At 39.7% G+C, this 24,580-nt stretch overlaps 1 long non-coding RNA gene across 1 annotated transcript; it reads left to right on the top strand.

Annotated features, from left to right (window-relative positions):
• The first annotated feature begins 1,197 nt into the window (after positions 1–1,197).
• Positions 1,198–13,898, top strand: LOC116564350. Its single transcript, XR_004274853.1, has 3 exons — positions 1,198–1,276; positions 8,297–8,304; positions 13,728–13,898. It is a non-coding gene; the product is annotated as an uncharacterized LOC116564350 (long non-coding RNA).
• The last annotated feature ends 10,682 nt before the right edge of the window (positions 13,899–24,580 follow it).

Raw genomic sequence — 24,580 nt, 5'->3', positions numbered from 1 at the left:
CATCAACAAAAAAAAAAAGTCCGCACAAAAGCCTCATCCAAGGGTTAGCAGTCTCAAAGATCAAAAGTAGAAAAACTCATGAAAATGACAAAGAATCAACAAAAGAACACTGAAAACCCAAAAGTCCAGAGTGGCTCTTCTCCACCAAATAATCACAACACCTCTCCAGCAAGGGCACAGAATTGGACAGAGGATGAGATTGATGAAATTACACAAGTACGCTTTAGAAGGTGAGTAATAACAAACTTCACACAGGTAAAGGAGCATGTTCTAACCCAATGCAAAGAAGCAAAGAATCTTGATAAAAGGTTAAAGGAGCTGCATAACTAGAATAATCAGTTCAGAGAGGAACATAATTGGCCTGATGGAGCTGAAAAACACAGCAGGGAAACTGTGAAGCATACGCAAGTATCACTAACCAAATCGACAAAGCAAAAGAAAGGATGTCAGAGATATGAGAGATGGAAGACTATCTTGCTGAAATAAGGCAGGCAGATGAGATTAGACAAAAAAGAATAAAAAGGAACAAACAAAACCTCCAAGAAATATGGGACTATGTAAACAGACTGATTGGAGTACCTGGAAAGAGATGAGGAGAATGAAACCAAGTTGGAAAATACACTTCAGGAAATTATCCAGAAGAATTTCCCCAACCTAGCCAGACAGGTCAACATTGAAATTTAGGAAATACAGAGAACCCCACTAAGATGCTCCATGAGAAGATCACCTCCAAGACATATAATCATCATATTATCCAGGTCAAAATGAACGGGAAAAAAAAATGTTAACAGCAACTAGAGAGAAAGGCTGGGTCACCTACTAAGAAAAGCCCATGACACTAACAGTGTATCTCTCAGAAGAAACCCTACAGCCAGAAGATAGTGGGGACCAATATTCAACATCCTTAAATAAAACAATTTTTAACTCAGAATTTCATATCTGGCCAAACTAAGCTTCATAAGCAAAGAAGAAACAAAATCCTTTTCAGATAAGCAAATGCTGAGGGAATTTGTCAATACCAGGCCTGCCTTGCAAGAGCTCCTGAAGGAAGTACCAATTATGGAGAGAGGAAAAAAAAGAACCTATACCAGACACTGAAAAACACATGAAAATGTAAAGACCAATGACACTATGAAGAAACAGCATCAACTAGTGTGCAAAATGACCAGCTAGCATCATGATGACAGGGCAAATTCACAAATAGCAAAATTAACCTTAAATGTAAATGGGCTAAATGCCCCAATCAAAAGACACAGACTGACAAATTGGATAAAGAGTCAATACCCATCAGTGTGCTCTATTCAGGAGACCCATCTCATGTGCAAAGACACACATAGGCTCAAAATAGAGATGTAGGAACATTTACCAAGCAAGTGGAACGTTGAAAAAAGTAGGGTTTGCAATCCTGGTCTCTGATAAAACAGATTTTAAACCAACAAAGATAAAAAAAGATAAAGAAGGGCATTACATTATGGTAAAGGGATCAATGCAACAAGAAAAGCAAACTATCCTAAATATATATGCACCCATACAGGCACACCAGATTCATAAAACAAATTCTTAGAGACCTACAAAGAGACTTAGACTCCCACACAATAATAGTGGGAGACTTTAACACCCAACTGTCAATATTAGGCAGATCAAACAGGCAGAAAATTAACAAGGATATTCAGGACTTGAACTCCGCTCTGGATCAAGTGAACCTAAAAGAGTTCTACACAACTCTTCAGCCCAAATTAACAGAATATACCTTCTTCTCAGTGCCACATGGCACTTATTTTAAAATCAACCATGTCATTGAAAGTAAAACATTCCTCAGCAAATGCAAAAATACTGAAATCCTAACAGTCTCTTGGACCAAAGTGCCATCAAATTAGAACTCAGGATTAAGAAACTCACTCAAAACCACACAATTTCATGGAAATTTAACAGCCTTCTCCTGAATGATTCCTGGATAAATAATGAAATTTAGGCAGAAATCAAGAACTTCTTTGAAACTAATGAGAACAAAGAGACAATGTACCAGAATCTCTGGGATGCAGCTAAAGCAGTGTTAAGAGAAAAATTTATAGCAATAAATGCCTATATCAGAAAGCTAGAAAGATCTCAAATTGACACACTAACATTACAATTCACAGAACTAGAGAAGCAAATGCAAACAAATCCAAAAGCTAGCAGAAGACAAGAAATAACTAAGATCAGAGTGGAACAGAGGAGATGGAGACATGAAAAACCCTTCAAAAAAAAATCAATGAATCCAGGAGCTGATTTTTGAAAAAATTAATAAAATAGATAGACTGCTAGCTAGACTAATAAAGAAAAGAGAATAATCAAATAGACACAATAAAAATGACAAAGGGAATATCACCACTGACCACACAGAAATATAAACTGCCATCAGAGAATACTGTAAACAGCTCTACACAAATGAACCAGAAAATCTAGAAGAAATGGATAAATTCCTAGGCATATACACCCTCCCAAGGCTAAACCAGGAAAAAGTCAAATACCTGAATAGACCAATAGCAAGTTCTGAATTTGAGGCAATAATTAATAGCCTACCAACCACCCCAGAACCAGATGAATCCACAGCCAAATTCTACCAGACATACAAAGAGGAGCTGGTACCATTCCTTCTGAAACTATTCCATCCATCTCTTCATCTTAGAAGCTCAACATAGTATTGATGGAACATATCTCAAAATAATAAAATCTATTTATGAAAAACTCACAGCCAATATCATACTGAATGGGCAAAAACTGGAAACATTCCCTTTGAAATTCAGCACAATACAAGGATGCCTTCTCTCACCACTCCTATTCAATATAGTATTCCAAGTTCTGGCCACAGCAATCAGGCAAGGGAAAGAAATAAAGTGTATTCAAATAGGAAGAGAGGAAGTCAAATTGTCTTTGTTTGCAGATGACATAATCCTATATTTAGAGAACCCCATCATCTCAGCCTAAAAACTGCTTAAGCTGATAAGCAACTTCACTAAATTCTCAGGATACAAAATCAATGTGCAAAAATCACGAGCGTTCCTATACAACAACAACAGACAAGCAGAGAGCCAAATCATGAATGAACTCTCATTTACAATTGCTACAAAGAGAATAAATTACCTAGAAATACAGCTAATAAGGTATGTGAAGAACCCCTTCAAGGAGAACTATAAACCACTGCTCAAGGACATAAGAGAGCACACGAACAAATGGAAAAAAAATTCGTCCTCATGGATAAGAAGAATCAGTATAGTGAAAATCACCAAAATGCCCAAAGTAATTTATAGATTAATTGCTATTCCCATCAAACTACCATTGACATTCTTCAAGAATTAGAAAAAACTACTTTAAAATTCATATGAAACCAAAAGAGAGCCCACACACCCAAGACAATCCTAAGCAAAAAGAACAAACTGAGTCATTACACTACCTGAATTCAAACTATACTACAAGGTTAGGAAAACAGCATGATAGTGGTCCAAGAACAGACGTATTGACCAAGGGAACAGAATGGAGACTTCAGAAATAGGACAACACATCTACAACCATCTGTTCTTCAGCAAACCTGACCCAAAAAAAGCAATAGGGAAAGAATTCCCTATTGAATAAGTGTTGCTGGGAAAACTGGCGAGCCATATGCAGAAAACAGAAACTGGATCCCTTCTTTATGCCTTATACAAAAATTAACTCAAGATGGATTAAAGACTTAAACCTAAAACCCAAAATCATAAAAACCCTAGAAGAAAACCTAGGCAATACCATTCAGGACATACACATGGGCAAAGACTTCATGACAAAAATGCCAAGAGCAATTGCAACAAAAGCTAAAATTGACAAATGGGATCTAATTAGGCTAAGAGCTTCTGCACAGCAAAATAACTATCATCAGATTGAACAGGCAATCTACAGAATGGGAGAAAAATTTTGTAATCTACCCATCTGACAAAGGCCTAATATCCAAAATTTGCAAGGAACTTAAATTTACAAGAAAAAAGCAACCCCATCCAAAAGTGGGCAAAGCATATAAAACAGACACTTCTTAAAAGATGACACTTACACAGCCAACAAACATAAGAAAAAAAAAAAGCTCAACATATGAAAAAAAGCTCAACATCACTGATCATTAGAAAAATGCAAATCAAAACAACAATGAGATACCACCTGATGCCAGTCAGAACGGCGATTATTAAAAAGTCAAGAAACAACAGATACTGGTAGGATTATGGAGAAATAGGAATGCTTTTATGTTTTTGGTGGAAATATAAATTAGTTTAACCATTGTGGAAGACAATGTGCTGATTCCTCAAGGATATAGAACCAGAAATACCATTTGACCCAGCAATCCCACTACTGAGTATATACCCAAAGCAATATAAGTCGTTCAATTATAAAGAAACATGCACATGTACGTTTAATGCACTTTTCACAATAGCAAAGATATGGATCGAACAAAAATGCCCATCCATGATACACTGGGTAAAGAAAATGTGGTACATACACACCATGGAGTACCATGCAGCCACTAAAAGGAATAAGATTATTTCCTTTGCAGGGACATGAATGAAGCTGGAAGCCATCATCCTCAGCAAAGTAACCCAGGAAAAGAAATCCAAACAACCCATGTTCTCACTCATAAGTGGGAACTGAACAATGAGAACATATGAACACAGGGAGAGGAAAACACACATCCAGACCTGTCAAAAGTGGGGGGTGGTGAGGGGAAGGAGAGCATCAGGACTAATAGCTAATACATGTGGGGCTTATAGCCTAGGGGACAGCTTGACAGGTGCAGCAAATCACAGTGGCACACATAAACCTATATAACAAACATGCATGTTCTGCATATGCATCCCAGAACTTAAATTTAAATAATAAAAATAATAAATAAAAATTTTAAAATAAAATTTTGACCATAAGAATCTAACTCACACAAAGTCACAAACTGGGAAAATTGAGAAGGGGACATCTGTTCAACAATTCTCCAAATTTAGGAGTTGAAGTACTTGGCTTAGAAAAAAAATAACGTAAATCTAACTTACATTTAAAAAGGAAAAGGTGGAGGAAAAAAGCAAAGCAGCATACTCATTTAGGGTCATAATAACCACCTAGGACATTTTTGAGAGAGTCATATCTCTTTTTGCTGGTTGGTTTCCAGTTCTTCCTTCAAACCTCAGCTTCCTATATAGACGGACCTGGAAGCTATGTTGGATACTGTAAATACAACTTCCTTATTTTCCTAAAAAGGAAAGAAAGTGACATCCAGAAACGTAAACTGCTTAAGATTACACAGCTTCTAAGCGACAGAGCCAAACCTAAAAGCCCTAAGACCAAAATAGTTCAGTTCTCTTTCATCTCATTATTTTGTGAGACTGACCTTTTTTGCCTTACTTGATCTGGAGTTCCTTTCTTCTGCAAACATGCACCTCACAGAAGGGCCTCACCAGGGCCCTGCATCTAGACCCGGAGGCATCTTTTAAGTAGATGGAGCTGAGCATACGCACCCACCTGGCTGAATGTCAAGACTCCAAGGGCTTCTTGCATGATTCTTTTTTTTTTTTTATATTGCATTTTAGGTTTTGGGGTACATGTGAAGAATATGCAAGATTGTTGCATAGGTACACACATGGCATTGTGATTTGCTGCCTTCCTCCCCATCACCTATATCTGGCATTTCTCCCATGCTATCTCATAGGAATCAGGTACCTGCCATCCCTCCAGCTGCTCTTTATAGATAACCAATGTCTCATCAGAAGGTTGGGTTAGATTTCCAATCTAGGAAAAGGCTCCATCCCATACCTACCATGTGATACCAGGCCCAAAAACAGTTGATGCCCCTCAAGGAATTTCCCAGATCTTCTATTATACTCTCCCATGGGTCCTCATCTCCTTTTCCTGAATGTTCCTGGACATAGAAATTATGACTTATTGATTGAATTTTCTTTCCACTTTTAATGAGGTTGACTAAATTAAATACTTAGGACATGGCATCCCAGTTTTAAGTCAAGACTTACGAAATGAAATTCAGTGGTCAACACTGGAAACTCAATAGAGCCTTACCCCTTCTCCACAACTGAGAATGCTTTAGCACAGAGTTTCACACACTCCTCTTAGACCAATCATAGCTTCTTAGCAAGCTTAGGACTCACGGGACTTTGTGCTGTAGCACTCATTTTTTACATATTAGGATGTGACAACTCTAGAACATACCATTCCTCTTTTGGTCATGAGCTGGGGTCAATCTGAGAGAGACTAGTTCATACATCTTCTCATGCTATACATGTGTAAAATAACATACTCCAAGTTTATCTAAGACACAATGCTATAGACCTTATGTTACATTGTCCAAATATAGAATATTCCAGAGCACAAACATGAAAATGTTGGCTAACATTTTACTACTACTCCTTAGTTTATGTTGGCCACTAAGAAACCATGGGATTTGGTGTGTACAAAGTTACCTACACCCACATAAATAATATTAGTAACGGGAACTCTCCTGGAAGATGAACACTTTTAATATCTCATGGCACACCATGCCAGACAGCAAAGTGTCCTCCACCTATCTTTGGACATTCTCAGGATATGTAATATTCTCTCGGAGTCCTAACAGAGGCACACTTGCAGCCTCATATTCTCTACAATGCAACAAATTGAGATCCTGGGTGCTTTCTACCAGGCTTCAGCATTACAGTGAAAGAACTTCTTATCTCCCTAAGTTCACCCCTGCAAGAGAGCATCAGAAAGAACAAGCAGCTGTAGGAATGCAGTAAAGAATTACAAGCAATCAGCTCTTCTACAGCTGCTAGGAGCCAGGGGACTGAAATTTTTTATCTTTCATCTTATAAAGATGCTTTAAAATCAAGAGACCAGGATATATTCTAGAGATCAGGACAGCAGGAAAACTTTTTCTCTCGCCCTTTCAGCCCATTAATAGAAGCCCAGACATCTTACCCCAAAACTGCAGGTTATATTGAGAGACATAAATGGCCATTTACTTTTTGTGCAGCTTGTTAAGAAGAAGACCCCAGGGCCATCTTCTATACATCTGCAAGTTTTGAGAAGCAGAAAAGAAACATCACATAAAGTGAGCACCATGAGAAAGCAGCCACAACAGAAATTACATCAAAGGTGTGGATGACAAGAGCCATTTACAGGCTGATAACTTAAAGACCCAACAGCAGGAAGAAGACAAAAGAAAGCAAGAGAGAGACCCTGCCCCAAGTAAAGATAGAGCAGGCAAGAGATTGCCGAAAAGAAAAGAGCACATCAAGAACGGGTTCCAACAATGAGTTTTGCAAGGAGGTCAGCAAAGCCACGGACACAAAGACATTACAGAGGGAAGCTATAAACCCCTGGCAAGACCCATAGGGAGATGACAGAAGAGCAGACATGAAGGCAACTAGACTGATGCTGGCCTGGCCTTGACTGACCCAAGCACCTCATCAACTCTCTGTGTAAGAAAGACTGTTACTAACAACTAAATCACCTTTATATAACATGTTCAAAGTAAGGCATATTCATTGAAATAATATTTAATTGTTTTACTGAATTTATTAGTCACATTTTTCTCCCCAAAGAATAGGTATGTCGTATGCTTGGTGCCCTGTGGCTGATGGAAACCCACAGCCATAGTCTCAACAGGTCACACTAGTATAGCTGCAGCTGTAACATGCAGAGTCAAGAAGACATTACAGGAAGCACCTGCATGCAGAGAAAGTCTCTGCTTCAGTCAGGCCTGACTGGTGGAGTCCTAGATTGCTGCCAGTTTTGCTGTAAGATTTTCTTTCCTCTAAAACAAAGGTTGACAAACTCTGGTGGCATATGGATCAAATCAGCCAGCTGCCTGATTTTTTTAAATAAAGCTTTATTGATGCACAGCCACACCCTTTCATCTACCTATTATCTGTGGCTACTTTCTCACTATAATGACAAACACTAGTACACTTTCCCCACTGTTTCCATCCTTTCTCCTTCTTGTCCTCTCCCTCTTTCCGTTTTTAGAGCTATTATCCAGCCATAATCAACTCCAGGAAGTGTCTGGGTCCCCATCTAAACAGGCAGTCTGGAACTCAGATGCCACCATAAGTTTATTCTAATTTTGCTTTGGAGTGGGGGGACTTTTTGTTGTTGGTTTGGTCTCATTGCATTTATTAAATTAAGAAATATTGCTTTTGGTAGCAAGTCAAAGAATATTGAGGTATCTATCTAAAGAAAGAGTTAAGAATCTTTCCTTTCTTACTGACAAGTGGTATAAAAAAAATTATCTCCTTTCCCTCCATTCTAATTCTTGAAGTCCAAAATGTTAATATTTATTCCTTCCACACTTTTTGCTACAGGTGGCTTTTTAAAAAAAATCTGTATTATTACACTGAGAGAAGAAAATACTTAATATTTAACATACAGAGCACATTAATCCACTCGATAAATATTTTTGAAAACATCTATGTTTCACGTACTATGCTGAGTGCTGAAATACCAACTTAAAATTCTCTAAGATAGATACCCGAATATCAAATAATATCCATTGTTTCTTTTTATAGAATAAAGAGCCCTGCTATACTTAATAAGATCATGATGGTTTGCACACACCAGCTAGCTAAACCAAGGACAGGAGACATTAGACACAGCAGAGCTAACAGGTAGCTGAAAGTAATCTATTTTCCAGATTGAGAAAGAAAATCAACTAAAAAGCCAGAGTATAAAAAGAATGAATCAGTAGGTACATTAGGATATTATTTCATAAATAAGTATGTAATTTTATTGCATAAATAAATACCTAAGACTGGGTAATTTATAAAGAAAAGAGTTTTAACTGGCTCATTTTTCTGCAGGCTGTGCAGGAAGCACAGTACTGGAATCTGCTTCAGGGTGACCCCATTAAGCTTTTACTCATGGCAGAAGGCAAGAGGGAGCAGGCATGTCACATGACAAAAACAGGAGCAAGCAGTTGGAGGGAGAAGTGCCACACATTTTTAAGCTACCAGATCTTGTGTAAACTCAGAGTGAGAGCTCACTTATCATTAAGAGGATGGCTTAAGCCATTCATAAGGGATCCACCCCCGTGATCCAAACACCTCCCACTAGGCCTCACCTCCAACACCAGGGATTATATTTCAATATGAGATTTGTGTGGGTAAAATATTCAAACTATATTATTCTGACCTGGCCCCTCCCAAAGCTCATATTCTTCTCACATTTTGAAATACAATAATGCCTTGTCAATATTCCCCTAATGCCTTAACTTGATCCAGGATTAACTCAGAATCCAAAGTCTAAAATCTCATCTGAGATGAGGCAAATGCCTTACACCTATGAGCTTGTAAAATCAAAAACAAGTTAGTGACTTCAAAGATACAATGGGGGTATGTAAATGGGGTAAACACCCCTATTCCAAAAGGGAGAAATTGGCCAAAATAAAGGGGTTACAGTCCCCATGCAAGTTCAAAACCCAGCAGGAAAGTCATTAAATCTTAAAGCTCCAAAATAATCTCCTTTGATTCCATGTCCCACATGTAGAGAATACTGGTACAAGAGATGGGCTCCCATGCTCTACTCCTATGACTTTGCAGGGTTGAGCCCCCAAGGCTGCTCTCATAGGTTATTGAATATCTGTGGCTTTTCCAGGTACAGGGCGCAAGCTGTCAGTGCATCTAACATCCTTGGGTCTGGAGAGCAGTGGCCCTCTTCTTACGCTCCACTAGTCAGTGACCCAGTGGGGACTCCATATAGAAGCTCCAATTCCACATTTCCCCCTTGGCACTCTCCAAATAGAGGTTCTCTGTGGGGGCTCCACCTTTGTAGCAGGCTTCTGCATGGGCACCCAGGGTTCTCCACACATTCTTTGAAATCTAGGCAGAGGCTGCCAAATATTCTTTGCTCTTGCATTCTGCAAAAGACAGGCTTACTACCACATGGAAACTGCCAAGGCTTACGGCTTGCATTCTGTGGAGGTATAGCCCAAGCTATACCTGGGACCCTTTGAGCCATGGCTGGAGCTGGAGCAGTCAGGATGTGGGGAGGAGTGTTCCAAGGCTGAAAAAGGTAGCCAAAGTTTCACAAGGCAGCTATATTCATCCATTTTCATACTGCTATTAAGAAATACCCAAGACTGGGTAATTTATAAATAAAAAGAGGTTTAATGGAGTCACAGTTCCACCTGGCTTGGGAGGCCTCACAATCATGGCAGAACGTGAAGAAGGAGCAAAAGCATCACATATCTTACATGACAGCAGGCAAGAGAGCATGTGCAGGGGAACTGCTCTTTATAAAATCATTACATCTTATGAAACTTATTCACTATCATGAAAACAGTGTGAGAGAAACCTGCTCACATGATTCAATTACCTCTCATCAAGTCCCTCCCACAACACATGGAAATAGTAGGAGCTACAATTCAGAATAAGATTTGGGTGGGGACATAGCCAAACTATATCATTCTGCTCCTGTCCTTCCCAAATCTCATGTTCTCATATTTCAAAACTAATCATGGCTTTTTAACAGTCTCTGAAAGTCTTAATTTATTTCATCATTAACTCTAAAGTTCAGTCCAAAGTCTCATCTAAGACAAGGCAATTTCCTTCTGCCTATGATCCTGTAAAATCAAAAGCAAGTAAGTGGCTTCCTAGATACAACAGGGATACAGGCATTGGGTAAATTTACCCATTCCAAATGAAAGAAATTGGCCAAAATGAAGGGGCTAAGGGCCCCATACAAGTCTGAAATCCAGTGGGACAGTCAAATCTTAAAGCTCCAGAATGACCTTCTTTGACTCCATGTTCCATATCTAGGTCACCCTGATGCAAGAGGTGGGCCGTCACGGTCTTGGGCAGTTACACCCCTGTCTGTGGCTTTTCAGGAGACAGCCCCTCTCCCAGCTGCTTTCACAGGCTGGTATTGAATGGCTGTGGCTTTTCTAGGCACATGGTGAAAGATGTTGATGGATCCACCATTCTGAGGTCTGGAGGACAGAGACCGTCTTCTCACAGCTCCACTAGGAAGTGACCCAGTGAGGACTCTGTATGGGGTTTTCAAACCCACAGTTCTCTTCTGCACTGCCCTAGCAAAGGTTCTCCATGAGGACTTCACCCCTGCAGCACACCTCTGCCTAAACATCCAGGCATTTCCAGACATCCTCTGAAATCTAGGCAGAGGTTCCCAATCCTTAACTCTTTATTTATGTGCACCTGTAGGCCCAACCACTATCAGAAGATTGTGGAATAATGTTGGATATGTCCTCCTCAAAGGTATATTGAAGCCCTAATACTCATTACCTGAGACTATAACCTTATTTAGAAATAGGGTCTTTCAGACGTAACAAGGTTAGAATAAGCCATACTCAATTAGGGTACACCCTAATCAGATATGACTAATGTCCTTATAAGAAAAAATGGGAATCATCAAATATGACCAAATAGAAACAGCTCTGGAGTGCAGTTCCCAGTGAGAACACAGAGGGTAAGTGATCACCACATTTCCAAATGAGTTTTTACTGCCCACAGACCAGGAGATTCCTGGGTGGAAAAGCACCCCTAGTCTCCAGCATGGCTATTTCAGCCAGCACAGCATGTCCTGGCACAAAATCTCACATAAATCTGGGCAGCTGTTTCAACTGGCACCTGCAATGCCTTGGAAATAGAATTGCCCTTGCAACTGAAAAAAAGGGGGCTGAAACAGGGAGCTAGGTGATCTGGCTTGGCGGGTCCCCCACAAAGACCAGCAATCTGAAACACTCTGGATAGAGTGTTTCACAGCAAGCACAACTGGACCTGGGACAGTCCAGCTCTGTGGGGATAAAGGCGTCTGCCATTACCAAGGCCGTCCACCACTACCGGGGCAGTCCGCCATTACAGAGACAGTCCACCATTACTAAGGAAGACTGCCATTACCGAGGCAGTTCTAACTATACCTCTATAAACAAAACTGCAAGGAAGTTTACACAGCAGCTGGGCACAGCCCATGGCAGCTCAGCAATGCCTCTGCTGGCAGACTGTGACTAGGCTACCTCCTCACTGGGTAGGGTATCTCTGAAAAAAGGCAGCAGCATGTCTGAAACTTATATATAAACCCTCACCTTCCCAGGACAGAGCATCTGGGGAAAATAGGCAGTTATGAGTTCTCCTGCATCAGACTTAAACTTACCTGCCCAGCAGCTCTGAACAGAAAAACAGAGCTCACAGCTCAGCACTTGAGCCCCTATAAGGAACAGACTGTATCCTCAAGCAGCTCCCCAATCCCCATATATCCAAAGAGACATTTCATAAAGGAGAGCTCAGGCTGACATCTGGTGGGTATCCTTCTGGGACAAGATAACAGAAGAAGAAACTGGCAGCAACACCATTCTGCAGCTGCCACAGGTGATCCCCAGGCAAGCAGGGTCTGGAGTGGACCTCTAGCAGTCCTACAGCAGAGGGCCTGACTGTTAGAAGGAAAACTAAAAAACAGAAAGAAATAACTTCATCATCAACAAAAAGGACATCCACTCAGTGACCCCATCCAAAAGTCATCAACTACAAAGACCACAGGTAGACAAATCCACAAAGATGGGAAGAGATCAGTGCAAAAAGATGAAAGCACCCCAAACCAGATGCCTCTCCTGCTCCAAGGGATCACAACTCCTCACCAGCAAGGGAACAAGGCTAGATGGAGAATGAGTCTGATGAATTGACAGGAACAGGCTTCAGAAAGTGAGGAATAACAAACTTCTCTGAGCTAAAAGAACAGGCTCTAACCCAATGCAAAGAAACCTAGAAAAAAGGTTTGACAAAATGCTAATGAGAATAAACAGCTTAGAGAAGAATATAAATGAATTGATGGAGCTGAAAAACACAACGTGAGAACTTCATGAAGCATACAAAAGTTTCAATACCCGAATCAACCAAGCAAAAGAAAGGATATCAGAGACTGAAGATCAACTGAATGAAATAAAATGGGAAGGCAAGATTAGAGAAAAAAGAGTGAAAAGAAATGAACAAAGCCTCCAAGAAATATGGGATTATGTGAAAAGTCCTAATCTACCTTTTATAGGCATATCTGAATGTGAGGGGGAGAGTGAATCCAAGCTGGAAAACACTCTTCAGGATATTATCCAGGAGAACTTCCCCAACCTAGCAAGCTAGGCCACCATTCAAGTCCAGGAAATACAGAGAACACCACAAAGATATTCCTCAAGAAGAGCAATCCCAAGGCACACAATTTTCAGATTGAACAGGATTGAAATGAAGGAAAAAATGCTAACAGCAGCCAGAGAGAAAGTCCGGGTTACCCACAAAGGGAAGCCCATCAGAATCACAGCAGATCTCTCAGCAGAAACCCCACAAGCCAGAAGAGAGTGGGGAACAATATTCAACATCCTTAAAGAAAAGAACTTTCAACCTAGAATTTCATAGCCAGCCTAACTAAGCTTCATAAGTGAAGGAGAAATAAAACCCTTTACAAACAAGCAATTGCTCAGAGATTTCATCACCAGCAGGCATGCCTTACAAGGTCTCCTGAAAGAAGCACTAAACATATAAAGGAACAACCAGTACCAGCCACTCCAAAAATGTACTAAATGGTAAAGAGCATTGATACAATGAAGAAACTGAGTCAACTAATGGGCAAAAAAAACAGCCAGAATCAAAATGGCAGGACCAAATTCACACATAACACTATTAACCTTAAATGTAAATGGGCTAAATGCTCCCATTAAATTACACAGACTGACAAATACGATAAAAAGTCATGAGCCATCGGTGTGCTGTATCCAGGAAACCCATCTCACGTGCAAGGACACACATAGGCTCAAAATAAAGGGATGGAGGAAGATTTACCAAGCAGATGGAGAGCAAAAAAAAAGCATGAGTTACAATCGTAGTCTCTGATCAAATAGACTTTAAACCAACAAAGATCAAAAGAGACAAAGACGGGCATTACATAACAGTAAAAGGATCAATGCAGCAAGAAGACTTAATGAACCTAAATATATAGGCACCCAATACAGGAGCAACCAGATACATAAAGCAAGTTCTTAACAACCTACAAAGAGACTTAGACTCCACACAATAATCGTGGGTGTCATTAACACTCCACTGTCAATATGAGACAGATCAACCAGACAGAAAATTAACAAGGATATCTAGGACTTGAGCTCAGATCTGGACCAAGCAAACCTATTAGACATTTACAGAAATCTCCACCCTAAATCCACAGAATATACATTCTTCCAGGAACCACATCACACCTACTCTACAAGTGACCACATAATTGGAAGTAAATCACTCCTCAACAAATGCAAAAGAATGGGAATCATAACAAACAGTCTATCAGACTACAGTGCAATCAAATTAGAACTCAGGATTAAGAAACTAACTCATAACTGCACAACTTCATGGAAACTGAACAACTGGCTAATGAATGTTGACTGGACAAACAATGAAATGAAGGCAGAAATAAAGATGTTCTTCAAAACCAATGAGAACAAAGACACAACGTACCAGAATCTCTGGGACACATTTAAAGCACTGTCTAGAGGAACATTTATAGCAATAAATGCTCACAGGAGAAGCAAGGAAACATCTAAATTAAACGCCCTATCATCAAAATTGAAAGAGCTAGAGGAGCAACATCAAAAAAAAAAAGTCTCAAAGGCTAGCAGAAGACAAGAAATAACTAAGATCAGAGCAGAACTGAAGGAGTCAGAGACACAAAAAAACCCTTCAAAAAATCAATAAATCCAGGAGCTGACTTTTTGAAAAGATCAACAAAAGAGACAGACCACTAGCCGAATAATAAAAAAGAAGAGGAAGAAGAATTAAATAGATGCAATAAAAAATTATAAAGGGGATATCACCACCGATTCCACAGAAATACAAACCACCATCAGAGATTACTACAAGCCATTCTATGCATATAAACCAGTAAACCTGGAAGAAATGGATAAATACCTGGACACTTGCACCCTCCAAAGCCTAAACCAAGAAGAAGTCAAAACCCTGAATAAACTAATAACAAGGTCTGAAGTTGAGGCAGCAATTAATAGCCTACCAACCAAAAAAAGCCCAGATCCAGATGGGTTCACAGCTGAATTCTACCAGACATACAAAGAGGAGATGGTACCACTGCTTCTGAAACTATTCCAAACAATCCAAAAAGAGGGAATCCAACCCAAATCATTTTATGAGACCAACGTCATCCTGATATCAAAACCCAGCAGAGACTCAACAACAAGAGAAAACTTCAGGCCAATATCCATGATGAACATAGATGCAAAAATCTTCAATAAAATACTGGCAAACTGATTGCAAAGACAATAAACAGAGCCAAAGACAAAAAGCACATGATTATCTCAATAGATGAAGAGAAGGCCTTCAACAAACTTCAACAGCCCTTTATGCTAGAAACTCTCATAACACTAGGTATAAATGGAATATCTCAAAATAATAAAAGCTATTTACGACAAACTCACAGCCACTATCATACTGAATGAGCAAAACTGGAAGCATTCCCTTTGAAATCTGGCACTAGATAAGGATACCCCCTCTCTCACCATTCCTATTCAATATAGTATTGGAAGTTCTAGCCAGAGCAATCAGGCAAGAAAAAGAAATAAAGGGTATTCAATTAGGAAAGGAGGAAGTCAAATTGTCCCTATTTGCAGATGACATGATTGTATATTTAGAAGACCCCATTGTCTCAGCCCAAAATCTCCTGAAACTGATAAGCAACTTCAGCAAATTCTCAGGATACAAAATCAATGTGCAAAATTCACAAGCATTCCTATACACCAATAACAGACTTAAAGCCAAATCAAGAACGAAGTGCCACTCACAATTGCTACAAAGAGAATAATATACCTAGGAATACAACTAACAAAGGAGGTAAAGGACCTTTTCAAGGAGAACTACAAACCACTGCTCAACAGAAATAAGAGAGTACACAAACAGATGGAAAAAGATTCAATGTTCATGGTTACGAAGAACGAACATTGTGAAAACGACCATACTGCCCAAAGCAATTTATAGGCTCAATGCTATCCCCATCATGCTACTTATGACCATCTTCACAGAACTGGAAAAAACCAACTTAAACTTTCTATGGAACCAAAGGAGAGCCTGCATAGCCAAGACAATCCTAAGCAAAAAGAACAAAGCTGGAGGCATCACGCTACCTGACTTCAAACTATACTACAAGACTACAGTAATCAAAACAGCATAGTACTGGTGCCAAAACAGAAACATAGACAAATGGAACAGAACAGAGGCCTCGGAGGCAATGCCACACATCTGCAACTAGCTGATCTTTGACAAACCTCACAAAAACAAGCAATGGGGAAACGATTCCCTGTTTAATAAATGGTGTTGGGAAAAGTGGGTAGCCATGTGCAGAAAGCAGAAACTGGACCCCTTCCTGACACCTTACACTAAAATTAACTCCAGATGGATTAAACACTTAAACACAAGACCTACCACCATAAAAACTCTAGAAGAAAATCTAGGCAAAACCTTTCAGGACATAGGTATAGGCAAGGACTTCATAACTAAAACACCAAAAGCAATGGCAACAAAAGCCAAAATAGACAAATGGGATCTCATTCAACTCCAGAGCTTCTGTACAGCAAAAGAAACAATCATTAGAGTGAACTGGCAACCAAAAGAATGGGAAAAAAAAATTGCCATCTACCCATCTGACAAAGGGCTAACATTTAGAATCTACAAAGAACTAAAACAGATTTACAAGAAAAAAAAGAAACAACCCCATCCAAAAGTGGGCAAAGGATATGAACAGACACTTTTCAAAAGAAGATATATATGATGCCAACAAACATATGAAAAAATGCTCATCATCACTGGTCATTGGAGAAATCCAAGTCAAAACTACATTGAGATACCATCTCACACCAGTTAGAATGGCGATCATTAAAAAACCTGGAGACAACAGATGCTGGAGAGGATGTGGAGAAATAGGAACACTTTTACACTGCTGGTGGGAGTCTAAATTAGTTCAACCATTGTGGAAGACAGTGTGAAGACTCCTCAAGGACCTAGAAATAGAAATTCCATATGACTCAGCAATCTCATTACTGCATATATATCCAAAGGATTATAAATCTTTCAATTATAAAGACACATGCACAAATATGTTCACTGCGGCACTATTTACAATAGCAAAGACCTGGAACCAACCCAAATGCCCATCAATAACAGACTGAATAGAAAAAAGTGGAACATATATACCATGCAATACTATGCAGCCATTAAAAAATGATGAGTTTATGTCCTTTGTAGGGACATTGATGAATCTGGAAACATCATTCTCAGCAAACTGACACAAGAACAGAAAATCAAACACCGCATGTTCTCACTCATAGGCAGGTGTTGAACAATGAGAACACATGGACACAGGGAGGGGAGCATCACACACTGGCGTCTGTTGGGGAGGGGAGTTAAGGGAGGAACAGTGGAAGGTAGGGATTTGGGGAGGGATATCATGGGAAGAAGTGCCAGATATAGGTGATGGGGAGGAAGGCAGCAAACCACATTGCCATGTATGTACCTATGCAACAATCCTGCATGATCTGCACATGTACCCCAGAACCCAAAGTGTAATAAAATATTTATATTAAAAAAATAGAAAAAAATTAATGTAAAAAAAGAAGCAGCAGATAGAGACATAGAGAAGAAGCTCATGTGAATACAGAGGCAGAGACTGGAGTAAAGCACTCAAGCCAAGAATTGCCAAAGACACCAGAAGCTAAGAGAAAGTCATGGAACGGAATCTCCCCTAAAGGCTTCAGAGAGAGCATGGACCTGCCAATACCTTGACTTTGGACTTCTAACTTCCCCAACTGTGAAAGAAAAAATTCTATTGTTTTAAGCCACTCATTTTTTGCTAATTTCTTATGGCAGCCTTACAAAACTCATACTGTCTGTACAGGATCTGTAAAGAATTGGCCCAAACTGTTTCCACCACACTGAGCCCAGCACTCTTCTCCCACCTTGAGGGTATAAAAATGTCAAAAGTGAAAAGTGCAGAACTTGTTCAATGTACTCTGAGCCTCAACCCCATGTGCCCTCAGTAAGAATCTGATGAATGAATCAATGCAGAATAAGGTTATCTTCATGCCCTAGGTGACATGTAATCAATCACCTGCTACGCTCACAATCAGCCCAAAACCTACGAAACTGGACTCGTAGGAGACTGGATCAAAATGACTAGAGGTTAAATTTTCCAGGAACGGATCCTCTTATTCAAGAGTCCTAAAAACATTTTCCTCAAGTCCAAGAAAAGGATTTGGCTGATAAAACTCCTAGGAGTGTCAGCCACTCAGGAAAATGGAATTGTCATGCAGCACTGCTGTAGCCAGATGCAGTTTTCAGAGGATCACAGAAGGAGAGTGGACCCAGCTGGCCTCTGGCCACCCCTAGCATGCATTGTCATTCACACCAGGCTGTGCTGGACTGTTTCAGAACACAAATACCCTTTAATTCCTAAAGAGAATTTAGCCATGGACTCTGAGGACTGCAGTAACAGAGACCTTGAGAACAAAGCACAAGCAGAAGCACACACAGAAAGTGGGAGGGAGGGGAAAAAGGAAGAGAATCCTTCTGGTCCATGACAGCAATTTCACTGACTTAATTTGTTGCCCTTGCTCAGGAGCCACCTACTTCATATACAGATATTCAGTGGTGCTTCAAATCTCTCAGATCTTCTGTGTGAGTATGTGAGCTGTGGTGTGTGGAATGGTGTTGTATGTGAATGGTGCAGTATATATGTATGGTGTGTGTGTGCATGAGTGTGGTAAGTGGAATGGTTCAGCGTGTATGTGGGGTGTGTGCATGGGGAGGGTGGGTGTGGGGAAACAGAAGTTTGTTACTGAAATCCTTTAGGATTTCCTAGGTTCAGGTGGAGCAAAACCAGTCTGGGTATCCAGCTACAGCAGCAGCAGTGACTTGGAGCTGAGCCACTGTCTGGTCTATTTTTAGCAATGATGCGCCATGACTTTGCACTCTTCCATAATATAATTGATGGCATCAGGATCCCACTGGGAACAGCAACTACAGCTAACGACTCTCTGCTTTTCAGATCACACAATCTCATAGTCCTTTAGAACAAATTATGAAGCATTTCTAGCCCCCTGAGACAACTGAAACACTGCATGTGATTTTCTAGAATTTGAGAGGCAAAAGAAAAAAATTATTCAATATATCAACACTAACTCTATATGGGAACTTTTAACCAGTCCCTCCAGTCACCTTAAAATCTGGAATAAGTAAACAAATGCCAACTTAGTGCAAAATCATGATTAGTGTTTGCCTGAATCAATGAAAAATGAAAATAGTACTGTAGTTGGTATGAATTTACTATCTTCTAGACCCATTTCAGACTAAAGGACAGGTAGCTATTAAATTATACAAATTATATAACTTAATGTCCTTTTACAAAAGGATGCTGTATCACAGATATCATAAGAATTCACATTAAGATTATTAAAAGACAATAGTTGCCCTAGCAACTCTAGCTATTTCCTCTTCAGAAATGTAAGAAAATGTTACAGACAAGTTTAGAAACCCCAGAATGTCAAATCTGACCCAAAGAAGCAAGTCTGTAATTCACTTAAATAATGAAAAACATTCAATGAACAATTAGAAAATATCTATGAGAATCATGCATTAATCATGGAAACCTAAAGAGACCTAGAGGTTGAAAGTGTTACTTTATAGACAAGGAAACAAATCGCCTGCGAAGTGAAATGACTTGCCCAAGATCACATCCTACATGGCATCTCTTCAATTAATCCAAATCTCCTGACTTCTCAATCTGTATTTTTTACACTATCTTGTTACTCTATGCCTGACTATATGCTAGGTGCTATAAATACCACAAAAATGAATGAAACCCAATGATAGTCAATCACAAGTTTAGTAGAGTTTTCTTGCTGCTACAGCCATTCTTAAAGAAACTACTCTGAGTTCTGACCTCCCTATTCCCAAGAAAGAACTGAAGTCAGGTCACCAGAATCTTCAAACTTTAGCAAAAGCTGCACCAGTAGAACAAGATGGTGGCTGCGTCCTGTTCCTAAGAATTTTTTTTGTTGGACCCTCTCACTCAAGGCCTAACCAATGAAATGGGATGCCTTGATAGTGTCAGCATACGGAGGAAGCTAATTCTGGGTGAAGGCAGGCAAAGTCTATAAATGAGAGGTAAGAAGGAGAATAACTTTGATAGTACACAGTCCCTGCCTTTAGAGATCTTAAATGATAACTAGTTAATTATAATGGGCACTATTCCAGAGGTAGGTAATAAGCCCTAATCTGAGATTTTTTTGTTGTTTTGAGTTTTTTGTTGTTGTTGTTTTGTTTTTTTTGTTTTTTTGTTTTGATGCTGGGCACACATAAGTTTGATCTTAAAAAAAAAAAAAAAAGGCAGATGTGCATCAAAGGACACAACACAGTGAAAAATCACCATACAGAATGAAAAAAAAATTTTGCAAATCACATCCAATAAGGGGTAACTATCCAGAAGATATAAAGAATGCCTACAACTCAACAGCAAAAAAACCAAATGACCCAATTTTTAAGATGGGCAGAACACTTGAAAAGAAACTTCTCCCAAAACGGCCATATACATGGCCAACAAACATATGAAGAGATGCTTAATATCACTATCATTAGAACAATGTAAATCAAAACTACAATCAGATATCATCTCACACTTTTTAAGATGGCTACTATTAAAAAAATAAAAAGCATAGACAAATATGAGAAAAAAACAGAAACCTTGTGCACTGCTGTGGGGAATATAAAACGGTGTAGCTATTATGGAAAACACAATGGAGGTATCTCAAAAAGGTCAAAAATAGAATTACTATATGCTCCAGATCTCACTTCTGGGTATACACCCAAAAGAATTGAAAACAGTGTCTCAAAGAGATATTTGCACACCCATGTTCATAACAACACTATTCCCAATAGCCAAGAAATGGAAGCAATTGGGGTATCAATCAATGGATAACTCAACAAACAAAATGTAGTATACACATACAATAGAAAATTATTCAACCTTAAAAAGGAAGCAAATCCTATCACATGCTACAATATGGCTGAACCTTGTAGACATTATGCTAAGTGAAATAAGCCAGTCACAAAAGGACAAACACTGTATGGTTTTACTCACAAGAGATATCTATAGTAGTCAAATTCATAGAAACAGGCTGACAGGGACTGGGGAGAAGGAGAAAATGAGAAATTGCTATTTAATGAGTGTAGAGTTTTAATTTTGCAAAATGAAAAGTTCTGGAGATCTGTTATACAACAATGTGAATATACTTACTACTGAACTGAATACCTAAAAATAGTTAAGATAGTAAATTTTGTGTTGCATGTTGTTTACAATTTATTTAAAAAGAAGTATATGTAATCTCTCAGGAATATAAAAAGCTCTTATTTCTTCCTGCCTCATACCACTGAACAAATAAAGTTGACCCATAAATGGAGAGGATTGTCCTGAAGAAGCAAGTTTCTAATCTGACCTCATATTACTGGAATATGAGCATTGGGAAAGAGCTATGATCCCTCATAAGATCGAAAAATCTTCAAGGTTTCCTGTGGGTTAGCCAGGAGGGGCAGTGAGTGTCTCAAAACAGCGGGAAAGAATACTGTTACAGAACAGGGCCCATCAGATCAGCCAGAGGCCAAGCCAGGAGAGACATGCATATCTGTGCCCACAACAGCAAGTCTACAGACTGTCCAAGGGAGAAAATCTTTCTTCAGCAATGTCCACAGACTAAAAGGAACATTGGATAATTGCTACCATGGGACTGTGGAATCCTGTAATTTACCTAAAATTGCAAGGTGATGGACAAAACACTTCAAACAAATAGATATTTGACACTTGTGAAGACATAAACAGAATGTTAAAGAGGAAAGATGCAGCATAGGAATTGCCAAATAGATGGAAACTAAAGCAAACAGGAGGTCAGGAGTGTGGAAGTCAGAAGGATGTAGGAGTCAAGTGCTGTGCCTAGCTCACCTCATTTAGTGTTCACAAACACGAAGCTACGCCATTATTATCCCGTTTTACCACTGAAGAAACTTAGGTACAGTTATTAAAGTAAATGTCCAGGGCCAACTAGTAGATGAGTTAGGATTCAAACCCAGGCCTGTCCGAATCCAGTGATCATTTTACCACTGAGGAGTAGGACACAAGGAGAAAGATGTCAGGACTCATACAGGCCCCTTCTAGAAAACATTCTTAGTTCATTGTCTATCTCTCCCAGTCAAACCATTAGCAGCTCAAAAGGTCACAGTGTTTATTTATCATCTCTTGTCCCAGCTCATGAAACATCATCATGCTCACTGCTAAGACTTTTCAGGCTCTCCCCTGCAGGCTGGGTCCATACTAGCACTTGAGTCCATACCAGCATCAGGAACGGTATTCAGCCGTAGATCCTTGGTATCCTCTGCGAGACTCACGGTTAGTTTTCTAGCCAGGAGTAGGTTATCTGAGCTGCCTTTGTCACAGTATGTCAAGGGGAAACCAGAGGCCACTTAATCCTGACTGTGCAACCCAGACACAATGTTCACCTAACCAAGAAGTAGAAACCGGAGGAAAACAGATTTGTACTTCCAAAACTCATAGGAGTCATACTGACACCAGTGAGAGAGAAGGTAGCCAAGCAGACCAGAATTGTCAGACCCTGGGTCGCTGAAGAAATTTAAAACGTGCTTGGAATGGAAAAAACGTAAGTGATCTTCTTCTACTCAATGTTTTGACCTAGAGAACTCCCAGTTCTCTCTGCATGCATTTGCACTTTAGGTTTCCTGGTAGTTTTATTTTAAAATCTGCTGCTAGAAAAGAAAATTCTTGAAAATAATTTACGTATTCTAAATCTTTTATTTTACCCATGGGAAACTGGGGGTCCTACACATGATGGGGCTTGCTCATGGTCACTCTAATACTGAAGATGAGCAGGATTCCATCTTTTTGTAAAAATAACTCCAAACATTCCAGTGGCTTTACACACCAAAGATTTATTTCTTTCTCACACTACATACCCAACACATCTCTTCAAAATCCTTCAGGGACCCAGACAGACAGAGGCTCCATCTTAATATGGGCTTGCAGGATTACCACAGCAAGAAAAAGGAAAGCTGTCATCAGGCACTCAAGGATTGACACTTCTATCTGTAAGTGACACATGTGCCTTCCACTCACATTTCAGTAGCCAAAGGAAGTAGCAGAGCCACACCTGACTTCCTGTGGCTAGAGAAGGGCAGTACTGGTACCTAGCCAAGAGGAAGAGAGCAGCAGTGTTTGTGGACAGCACTGATGACAGAGTCACATGGTTAGTAAGTCACATGGTTAGTGAAGGGCAAAGCCAACACCAGAATTCTAGCCTCCCAATTCCATGTTGATGTGTTTCTCTATTTCCCTTTCTGAAAGCCTAGATCAAGTTCCACCTTCCTCACAAAGCTATCTCTGACTACCCTAATGTACTTTACTCTCCTCTATCTGAATATCTTGGTAACTGTCCACAAATAAAACATAATTGTGCAGTGAACACGCATACACAACTCCATGTCCAGTTTTTAAGAGAACTCTTCATTGATTATGGATCCTGCAGTCTCAAAAATCGGTGCTAGAAAGAGAAAGATCCTCCTCTCCTGGGCTCACGCGAACACAGACATGGAGAATTTTAATTAAAAGGCACAGTCTCAAGATTAAAAGGAGGCAGTACAGACAGCCATGGAAAGCATTTTGACTCTATGAAGCAGTATTTACTGGGTTAGATGTTAATTCATCTCGTTTTGTTTTGTTGTACAACCAGCATTTATTCCCTTCCCTCCTCTGTGCTCTCCCATGTATCACAGGGACAGGATGCCTAGAACTATACTTCCCAGATTCTTTTTCCTGCAGAGCATTGCAGGCGATTCATATTCTGACAGTGAAATGCATTCATATAAGGTTTGAAAGGAGGAAAGGAAACAGAAACCATTTTCTTCTTCCTCCAGCAGTGGCAACAGATACATGCATTTTGCACAAATGACTTTTTTTGACAGCCTTTGCGTTCCTTTGCCATTCAGTCATCTCAGGATGTGAAGAAATTGTGAAGTCAGCAGCAATTTCCTGCAGGTTCCTGACCCGTAGGTGACACTACTCTGACTCTGGACCACCAGAGTGCTGCAAAACTGAAAATTGATGGCTGATCCCCTGACTTTCCCTCTTCCAGGCTTTGCAGTGGCTTTTAAGCACCCAAACCCCTGAATCAAATTATATAAAATTTGTTCTCTTGACTGAATCATGACTGATACAACTTATCCCCTTTAATCATTTACTTCTAATTACAATGGCAATACATGAAGTATAAGAAATAAATTTATAGCACACCGATGGGTTTTGGCTTCACTGGTCATCAGAGAAATGCAAATCAAAACAACATTGAGATACCATCTCACGCCAGTTAGAATGGCGATCATTAAAAAGTCTGGAGACAACAGATGCTGGAGAGGATGTGGAGAAATAGGAACACTTTTACACTGTTGGTGGGAGTGTAAATTAGTTCAACCATTGTGGAAGACAGTGTGGCGATTCCTCAAGGACC

Source organism: Sapajus apella, unplaced genomic scaffold, assembly GCF_009761245.1.
Source record: "Sapajus apella isolate SASKATOON/1434 unplaced genomic scaffold, GSC_monkey_1.0 scaffold37, whole genome shotgun sequence".
NCBI classification, from domain to species: domain Eukaryota; kingdom Metazoa; phylum Chordata; class Mammalia; order Primates; family Cebidae; genus Sapajus; species Sapajus apella.
This window is presented reverse-complemented; position numbering and strand designations above follow the sequence as displayed.